Raw genomic sequence first — 9,174 nt, 5'->3', positions numbered from 1 at the left:
GCAAACTTCCACAATGGGGTAGCACTAGTGAGCCTCGCAAATCTGAGTTTAGAGATTTTCTTGCTAGTATAACTGTGGGGGGGTCTAGAGATATAACACAATCTACCATAGGGAGCATTCATTTTCCCGCTATACATTATTTTGCTCTCTTCATAAGTAGGTGCATAAATGGTAAGGATGAAGCATGTCACATGCGTGTCCCTGACCTCAGTGTTCTTAGGAGTGCTGTATTAGGAGATAAACATTATAATTTGGGAGCCATTGTTGCACGTAGGTTGCATAATAATAGAATTAATGGAGATTTCATTGATGGCATTTATGCAACCCGTTTAGCTGATTTTCTTGATATACCCATAAGTGAGTATGATGTTGAGTTGCCTCCTGTTTATTTAGATTATGAAGCTATGGTTCGTCACCAGTTTGTTGAGAGGAACGATCAGTTCCTCCAGTACCGACTAATCTTGACAGACGACGCACCTATCACGTCACTCTCCCTGCTCCTACTTTCTTTGACTTTCAGGCAAAAGGGAGACATGTTATAACCAGGGAGGAGGCAAACGAGTACGAGAGGAGGACTGAGACAGCTCGCCTCCAAGCTGCAGCCCACGATGCGATAGCCGCTGCATCTCAGTACGACCCCAACTACAACTTTGGATATCCACCAGGCCAGCCGTGGCAGTAGACCAACTTAGGCCAAAAGCCGCTTGGGGGAGTACGTATTTCTCACCGACATTACATTCATGTTCACACATTCATTCTAGTTGTCGGTGCTCATACTTTTTCACTGTAATATCCATACTAGTTTATTTTCTTTTTCTCGTTTTCTTCTTGTGTGTTTGAATAACCTTAAGAAAACCAAAAGAATTAGTTGTAGCTTTTAGCTAGTTTACTTTCCATGCTTGTAGTAGTAATAATTAAGAGAAAACGCAAAAAGATTTCTCGTTCTTCTTTTTGCTTGTTGGGAGCTTTCCCGTGTAAATAGTTTTATTTCTTTTCTATTCTTTGGGGGTCGAGAGGAGAAGACCATAATGAAAATGCTTAAGTGGATCTTATATGCATTATTGTTGATTTAACCAAGAGCCTGTGTTATCTTGTCTTCTCCTTTGTATTGAATGCCTGCAGATTCTAGCTTAGTCCAATGCATGTGCACTATTATTATTATTCACATCGTTCGGTCGTGCAAGTGAAAGGCAATTATGACGATATATAATGGACTGATTGAGATGAGAGAAGCTGGTATGAACTCGACCTCTCTTGTTTTTGTAAATATGATTAGTTCATCGTTCCTGATTCAGCCTATTATGAATAAACATGTTTGCAATGACAATTAGAGATTATAGTTGCTTATGCCATGCTTAATTAGCTAGGATTTTATAATGGTTTACCTTGCGTGCCAACATGCTATTAAAATGGTTGTGATGTGGTATAATAGGGTGGTATCCTCCTTTGGATGATTCAAGTGACTGGACTTGGCACATGTTCACGCATGTAGTTGAAACAAAATCAACATAGCCTCCACGATATTTATGTTCATGGTGGATTATATCCTACTCATGCTTGTGTTTATTAATTTTAATGCATTTTCATGACTGTTGTCGCTCTCTAGTTGGTCGCTTCCCAGTCTTTTTCTAGCCTTCACTTGTACTAAGCGGGAATACTGCTTGTGCATCCAATCCATAAACCCCAAAGTTATTCCATATGAGTCCAATATACCTTCCTATATATGCGGTATCTACCTGCCGTTCCAAGTAAATTTGTATGTGCCAAACTCTAAACCTTCAAATGAAATTCTCTTTTGTATGCTCGGATAGCTCATGTATCAACTAGAGCTGTATGTATCTTCCATGCTAGGCGGGTTATTCTCAAGAGGAGTGGACTCTGCTCCTCACTCGCGAGAAAATGGCTGGTCACCGGGATGCCCAATCCCATGCTTTATGCAAATCAAATCAAAATAATTGCAAACAAAACTCCCCCGGGACTCTTGTTAGTTGGAGGAACTCGTTGTTTCGAGCAAGCCATGGATTGATGCTTGTTGGTGGAGGGGAGTATAAACTTTACCATTCTGTTTGGGAACCGCCTATAATGTGAGTAGCATGGAAGATATCGAGATCTCTCGGTTGTTATGTTGACAATGAAAGTATGCCGCTCAAAATATTATTTATCTCTATTTCGAAAATTGAGCTGTGGCACCTCTACAAATCCCTGCTTCCCTCTGCGAAGGGCCTATCTATTTACTTTTATGTTGAGTCATCACCCTCTTATTAAAAAGCACCAGCTTGAGAGCACCGCTGTCATTTGCATCCATTACTATTAGTTTATATTGAGTATGACTATGACTGGTTCTCTTTTACCATGAATTACAATGTTTAGTCAGTCCCTGATCTTTAAAGGTGCTCTGCATTTATGTTTTGCGGTCTCAGAAAGGGCTAGCGAGATACCATCTTGTTATATCATATCATGATTGTTTTGAGAAAGTGTTGTCATCCGAGATTTATTTTTATTGCTGGCTAGTTGATTACGCCATTGACATGAGTAAACATGAGACCTAAGTGTTATTGTGAATATGGTTAGTTCATAATCTTTGCTGAAAACTTGAATGCTCGCTTTACATATTTACAACAACAAGAGCAAACAGAGTTTGTAAAAGTTTTTCTTTATCACTTTCAGTTTATCAACTGGATTGCTTGAGGACAAGCAAAGGTTTAAGCTTGGGGGAGTTGATACGTCTCCGTCGTATCTACTTTTCCAAACACTTTTGCCCTTGTTTTGGACTCTAACTTGCATGATTTGAATGGAACTAACCCGGACTGACGCTGTTTTCAGCAGAATTGCCATGGTGTTATTTTTGTGCAGAAACAAAAGTTCTCGGAATGACCTGAAAATAAACGGAGAATTATTTTGGAATTAATAAAAAATACTGGCGAAAGAATCAAGGCCAGGGGGCCCACACCCTGTCCACGAGGGTGGGGGCGCGCCCCCTGCCTCGTGGCCCCCCTGGAGCTCCACCGACCTCAACTCCAACTCTATATATTCACGTTCGGGGAGAAAAAAATCAGAGAGAAGGATTCATCGCGTTTTACGATACGGAGCCGCCGCCAAGACCTAATCTCTCTCGGGAGGGTTGATCTGGAGTCCGTTCGGGGCTCCGGAGAGGGGAATCCATCGCCATCGTCATCATCAACCATCCTCCATCACCAATTTCATGATGCTCACCGCCGTGCGTGAGTAATTCCATCGTAGGCTTGCTGGACGGTGATGGGTTGGATGAGATTTATCATGTAATCGAGTTAGTTTTGTTAGGGTTTGATCCCTAGTATCCACTATGTTCTGAGATTGATGTTGCTATGACTTTGCTATGCTTAATGCTTGTCACTAGGGCCCGAGTGCCATGATTTCAGATCTGAACCTATTATGTTTTCATGAATATATGTGAGTTCTTGATCCTATCTTGCAAGTCTATAGTCACCTACTATGTGTTATGATCCGGCAACCCCGAAGTGACAATAATCGGGACCACTCCCGGTGATGACCATAGTTTGAGGAGTTCATGTATTCACTATGTGTTAATGCTTTGGTCCGGTACTCTATTAAAAGGAGGCCTTAATATCCCTTAGTTTCCATTAGGACCCCGCTGCCACGGGAGGGTAGGACAAAAGATGTCATGCAAGTTCTTTTCCATAAGCACGTATGACTATATTCGGAATACATGCCTACATTACATTGATGAATTGGAGCTAGTTCTGTGTCACCCTATGTTATAACTGTTGCATGAATAATCGCATCCGGCATAATTCTCCATCACCGATCCAATGCCCACGAGCTTTTCACATATTGTTCTTCGCTTATTTACTTTTCCGTTGCTACTGTTACAATCACTACAAAACTATCACCGTTACTTTTGCCACCGTTACTGTTACTTCCATACTACTTTGCTACTAAATACTTTACTGCAGATACTAAGTTATTTAGGTGTGGTTGAATTGACAACTCAACTGCTAATACTTGAGAATAATCTTTGGCTCCCCTTGTGTTGAATCAATGAATTTGGGTTGAATACTCTACCCTCGAAAACTGTTGTGATCCCCTATACTTGTGGGTTATCAGTTACCCAGCGATTCCCATACCGTCGCCCCATTCCCCTGAGTTTTTAGATGAGGCCTGCAGTGTCCCTCCCCGCCAGATCCACATCCCCTGCTCCTGAATGTCGCAGCCTAAGCTCGACCACGTATCCTAGGGAGCCCGACGAGCGTTCGGCCAAGACGAGGTTTATCATGGCCTCTCCGACAGACGTTGGTGAGGTGGCCACCGTTCGGCCCGACCTGTCGATCCCAGTGCAACACCTCGCCGCGCAAGCCGGCGAAGACGTTGACTATGTTGCCATGCCGAAGGCTTCACGTCAGCGGGCTAGCGTATTACTGTATCTCGGGAAAGTTGGCTACGACATCAAGCTCGTCGACAGCGACGGCTTCACGCGGGCCATGTCATAGGTTAAGTGGTCCATCCCCAACCCCTCTGGTTCAACCACCGTCGATCTCTTCAACGGCCCTGCTGCTGATCTCCTCCGCCATGCGGTCAAGGATTTGCGATCCTTGTACGCCATTGAGCCCATTTTGTCTTTTATGAAGGACACGTTCTACGGTGATGGCTTGGCATCCTCAATTGCCAAGTCAGATCTCATCGACCACGACCACGAGGAGGGCACCCACAAAGGTTCTTCCAAGGTGAAACAACCCATCTGCGACATCAGAGAGCGCACCATGGGTCTGTGCTATTCCAATTGGAAGGATCCCGTCCATGACACGTGAGGAAACATCCTATCAACAAATCTCACCTTTTCTAACTTCATAGCACGTACCCTTTGTTGTAGTAGCTTTTGCCATGTGGTGTTTTAACTGTGCCGTGTTTAATTATTTCAGTTATGCAAAAATGTAATGTTCAATAGGGCTATGTGATTTTTAAGTATGAATTGTCCACTTCAGTTTCACGAATGGCTATATTTGGTTGTTTATAGTGAGTAGATGCCTTGTTTATCTGTATTTGGTTGATAGGTTGGTTGCAGTGAGCATTTGTCCAATTATCAAGCAGATGCCTTGTTTATCTGTATTTGGTTGATAGGTTGGTTGCAGTGAGCATTTGTCCAATTATCAAGCAGATGCCTTGTTTATCTGTATTTGGTTGTTATATTGGTTGCAGTGAGAATTTGTCCAATTTTCAAGCAGATGCCTTGTTTATCTATATTTGCTTGTTAGGTTGGTTGTAGTGAGCATTTGTCCATTTTTCAAGCATATGCCCTCTTTATCTGTATTTGCTTGTTAGGTTGGTTTCAGTGAGACTCTGTTCAGTTTTCAATGGTTATATTTGGTTGTTATACTGATCATTTATGCCTTGTTTATTTCAGTCACTCACAACATGATGTTCATTATGTGCAAGTCGGAACTGTGTCGCTCGATTGCATCAATAACAGTTTGAACGGCTATATTTGGTTCCAGTTATGCCTGGTGTAGTTAACACATGCCCTTTATTTCAGTTTTACACATTTATCCAGTGTGATGTTTAAGCATGACCTACGTTCTATTCATTTTCAACAATACCAGTTTGAATTGCAGTATTTAATGAATGTTAAGCCTGTTGTAGGTAACATTCCCTTCCACTTTATATCTGCTTTAACAGCATGCTGAAACCAACACATTCAAGCTATCATTTGGAGATGATGTTGTTTACCTTTGCTATATTTGTTTGATGTTAAGGTTGTTGTACCTATCATGCCTTTCCACTACTTATGCAGGACAACAACGGGAGTGGCCACCATTTTCGTAGTTTCATCCCTCGGCTTGTACTCCCCCCGTTGTTCCATAATGTAGTGCATATAGATCCAGGCCTGGACACTTGTTAGCTTCTAATATTGACTTGTTGCTTGTAGGTACATATGCCCTTGGCAAGGATCCACGCATCGACCTTTTTGCGTATGGGGCAATGAGATATTCATGAACAAGCATCAAGTGAGGAAACTGATAAGGATTATTAGCAAAAAGATATGAACAGTGGCAAGCAAATTATTTGTTTACGCTCTATCCAACACAAGAGTGAGCTATAGGATGGTAACTATAAACTCTCCAGCCTTCTCTTTTTACTGCCCATAATGAGTTGTTAGACAACAATGTCTGAATATTTTTCGTTTGCAGTGGTTCCCAAAGCAGTTTACTCAGGATTACCTCGCAAAGTACATAATTGGTGGACACACAATGAAGGTTAAATTATTTCATCCAGACTACAATGAGCATCGAGAAGTCCTAATGAAGACATTGAAGGATGGACGGGCAACTATCACAAGGGGTTGGCCTAGAGTCGTGCGCGCATTACGCATGGAGGAGGGCACAATATGGGCATTCTGCTTCACCTTCTCCAGCAACCAGAATGTCTTTCGCCTCTCTCTCTTTACAGTCTTTAGTACAATAGTGGTTCATCATTCTTTACTTGGTGTTTCTTTAGTTCTTCAATATATGTACCTGTGCATCGAATTATGCATTCGTGGTTGAACCTATATTTGTAATAAACATGGTTCAATATGAAATAAGTGATTGCCTACTTTCAAATTCAAAATATGTGATTTTTAAATTTGGGATTAAATTAGGGATAAATTGGGGATTACACTACACAGTTTGCGAAAGCGAAACGCCCGCGATAGACGTGGAGATCAGACACGTTTCTCGGATCCACTACGTGTGCGATCAATCTCTACTGCCCACATGATCAACCAAAAAAATGTGTGCGATTAACAACAACATCGCACACAGTTCCTTCTTATTAAATGTTTGCAAAAGTCACCTTATCACACACGCTTGGCAATTATGAACTGTTTATGATGTTGTGCGCATCGCAAACGTTTGGTCATAGAAGAACGCGTGCGATAGGTCTTCATGCGACGCAGGTACGACGGATGAATCGTGTGGGATGTATTCAAGCTTCACATCCAATTTTATAGGGACTACTGTATGCGCTCTTACATCAAATCGCATACAGTCGAGGAAAAGTAAATGGGTGTGATTGTCTGCTTCTATAATCGTGAACTGTTTGTGATGGGTCGCGCATCGTAAACGTAGCACCATAGAATACCGACTGCGATGACAATGCGAGCACAAACGAGTTGCAAGGATGAAGCATTTCGGATATTCGAGATATCGTAAACAGTTTTATAGGGACAATTGTATGCATCAAGGCTCCCTATCCCCGATGGTTTCTGGATCGTGTGGGAAGGACCCCCTATCGCACACACTCACTTGGTGACGGTTCAAACCGTTTGTATAGCACCTCATTGTACCAGTGCTTGTTCAATTCTTTTAGAGTGACCTTCAGCATAGAGTGACTCCTGCGTCATCCTACCTCCTCTAGTCATTACTCTAACGGCATGATCATTCATATTACTATTCATTTCATTAAGCAAATCTTTTTGTGACTTAGCTACTTGTTCTAACCAAGTCTAGACCATAGAAGCATGTTTACCTACACCTTTAACAAATTTGCAATTCTAAACAACAAGTCACTCAAGCGATTAATTGTGTAGGCATTACGTTTCAGTTGTTTCATAACATAAGCATTAATGTGATCTTGCTTGATAATGCAGTTGTCAAATTCATACAAGCATTGACTAGGAGATTTATTGTAAGGAATATCACCTTCATCAAACTTTATAAAAGAATTTACCTCTACTACTTATGTTGGAGTGTCGAGTCCATGTATTTCGTCAATAGGTGGTAAATTCTTAACATCTTCAGCTTTAATACCGTTTTCTCTCATAGATTTCTTTGCCTCTTGCGTATCTTCAGGACGAAATAGAATACCCCTCTTCTTCGGAGTAGATTTAGGTGGTGGTTCAGGAATTGTCCAATATATTATTCAATAATCTTCAGCCTGTTCAACAGTTTGTTCCCTGAAAACGCAACCAGCACAACTATCTAGGTAATCTCTTGAAGCATCAGTTAGTCCATTATAAAAGATATCAAGTATTTCATTTTTCTTGAGAGAGTGATCAGGCAAAGCATTAAGTAATTGGAGAAGCCTCTCCCAAGCTCGATGGGGATTCTCTTCTACAATTTGCATAAAGTTAAATATTTCCTGTAAGGCAGCTTGTTTCTTATGAGCAGGATTTTTTTCCACAGAAGTAATATATCATATCGTGGGGCTTTAACGAGAAAGGAAAGAACTTAAGAATATAATAGCAGCGAATTTTTTCCTCATGAGAAAATAGTGTGGCCGTATCATTCAATTCAGTAAGATGTGCCACAACGGTTTCAGTTTCAAAACCATGGAAAGGATCAGATTCAACCAAAGTAATTAACTCAGATTCGACAGAGAATTCATAATCCTTATCAGTTACAAAGATAGGTGAAGTAGCAAACTTTGGATCATATCTCATTTAGCATTTAGAGATTTTTCTTTCAGCTTACATAATAATTTCTTAAGATCATCTCTATCATTACAAGCAAGAAATTCCCGAGCTATTTCTTCATCCATAACATAACCCTCAGGTATCTTAGGCAATTCATATCTAGGAGAGCTAGGTCTAATAGGTGTTTCATGATTTCCAGTTTCAGTAATTTCATCAGTTTCAGCATTCTCAAATTCTTTAGCTCTAGCAAGTTGTTCATCAAGAAATTCACCCAGTGGCACAATATCATCAAGTAAAGTACTAGCACAAGCCTGCAGGGCGCGCCCTTGGGGCTTGTGGCGCCCTGGTGGGCCTCCTCTGATAATTTCTTCCGCCAATATTTTTTATATATTCTAAAAATAATTCTCTATAAATTTTCAACTCAATCCGAGAACTTTTATTTCTGCACAAAAACAACACCATGCCAACTCTGGTGAAAACAACGTCAGTCCGGGTTAGTTCCATTCAAATCATGCAAATTAGAGTCCAAAATAAAAGCAAAAATGTTTGGAAAAGTAGATACGTTTGGGACGTATCACATATCACAGTGGTTGCAGGAATGGTTCGCCGGTGCTAGTGATGTTGAACGCGAGACACTGGTGCAGGGCCTACAGTGTGTGGCTAGCTAGGAATGAGGCGCACGACGGAAAGAGAATTGCGGATGCAAAGGTTGTGGCAGAGTGGATTGACGATCACATGAAGGGGTGGAGAGAGGTGCACCAAAGAACAACTCGGACTGTGGAACCGAA

This window comes from Triticum aestivum, chromosome 6D (genome assembly GCF_018294505.1).
Source record: "Triticum aestivum cultivar Chinese Spring chromosome 6D, IWGSC CS RefSeq v2.1, whole genome shotgun sequence".
Classification (NCBI taxonomy): Eukaryota; Viridiplantae; Streptophyta; class Magnoliopsida; order Poales; family Poaceae; genus Triticum; species Triticum aestivum.
This window is presented reverse-complemented; position numbering follows the sequence as displayed.